We start from the raw sequence: 1,916 nt of genomic DNA on the forward strand, positions 1-1,916 counted from the left end.
TATAGAAACAGTAAATTTTTGTACTCTTGGAAGGTGTTTAAAACTTTTTACCCACACTATTTTAACATATATTGACATAGGAATTTATGGCGGTTTACATACCCAACTTAGAGGAGATCTTTTCTTAGCTAACGAAATTGAATTAAGACCGGGAAGAAGAGCTGTTGGGTACTGCGTTAAGATTATCTTGTTATCAGCAATTCCCTCATTCCTTGTTCATTTTTTTATTTTTTTTACTTATCCCAAAATCTCTTCGAAGAATAAAATAACTAAAAAGTATCAAAATTTACAATTAATAGCTGAATTATATGACCTTATTTAATTATTATTCGATGAAAAATATTGTTTCCTAGCCAGAATGAATAATTGTACCAAATGATTTTTATCATGAATCGCATAGCACGCATACCACAAGAATCATGTAGATATAAATGACCCAATCCTGGGTAGCTATAATGATTTTATTTTACAAAAGCTGCTTAAAGGAAGGAATAACATCTCTGAAGAGAGATGTTACTATTCTAGAAAGGTATTGCTAGAGAGTCAATAAAGAGTGTGGGGCGCCACATCTGGTCGCCTGGGGGTAGCGCCGGCCGGTTGGAGGGGGGGTGGGCGTGGCTCACTCCTCCAATCACTGCACCTTATTACCCCCACCGCCCGTCTCTCGTCCCTATTTCAATACAGCTTTATCTCCCAGGCAAATATCAAACCATTCATATTTAGGCTCTAGATAGGTAGTTAGTTATAGGTATTTATGTATTCAGAGAAAGCCCCTTATAAAGTTAAGTCGTAATTAAAATTCAGCCTCACAGGGTTGACAAAGAAACTATTGACAAATTCGAATTTCGCCCATACATCATAAAATTAGTAAACTTCCATAAATGATTGCGATTCGTTAATTCAGTGCCCTCTATATGATTACAAAATTACCTACCTGTCATTATTACGCCATTCAAATATTGATATTCATATTTCTACTGAATTGATCGTTAACCCACATTTAAGAAATATTTTAATGGATGCATATCTAACCCTACACTTCCTCCATACTATGGAAAAAAATTAAAACTAATTTGGATGGATAGTTTGATGCTAATTAAAGAGAAATGATTCCTTTGAGAGGCCCGGCTGAGATTTACTAGTACGTTTGGAAGACCTTAACGGGTGGTAGGCGTTATGTTCCCTGTAAAAGCCTGTTAATTATCAAACTTTATTTATAAAAATAATTCATTATTATTTTTTAATTAATTTAAAAAGTATGTTTTGAGACATAAAAACAAAGATATAAGAATAAAAACAACTGGAGATCCAAAAATTACATATTAATTTCTTTTGAAGATTCAATCGTTATTATAATTTAATGTTATAAGCATAATTAGAATAAAGAGTAATGATTTCAAAAAAGGAATCACGATTTATTGTCATAAAAATGACGACGATCTTTTATGAATAATACAAAATATTTTCATAGATTTTTCTTTTTAATCATGTTTAGTGAAATGAAGTTTTACTATCATTCTTGTAATTAATATTAATAGCTCCTATACTTTTTCCCAGCTAGGAAATGCTACACGTGCTGTGAAAAAAAGTGATTTTTGTTTAGTTAAAACCATGGTAATACTTCGAATAATATATATTTTTTTACTAATTAATCTTTAAATTATCATATTAGGAAAATATTAAATTATGTTTTCAATAAGGTAAGTGATAATTAATTATGGTTCACTATGTCAATTCTTGAGAATAATTTGTTAAAATGCTAGTTTAATAGGTAAATACGTATATATATATATCCATACAATTATACAGAGTGCTTCTAGGTTAATTATTCAAATTAAAAATATAAATTAAGGATATCAAAAGATTTTTTTTCTATTAAGGTATGTTCGTTAACACCTTGTTTTGGAAATACATGT

The sequence above is a fragment of the Halyomorpha halys genome, unplaced genomic scaffold (genome assembly GCF_000696795.3).
Source record: "Halyomorpha halys isolate HHAL.00 unplaced genomic scaffold, Hhal_1.1 Scaffold33.1, whole genome shotgun sequence".
Lineage (NCBI taxonomy): Eukaryota > Metazoa > Arthropoda > Insecta > Hemiptera > Pentatomidae > Halyomorpha > Halyomorpha halys.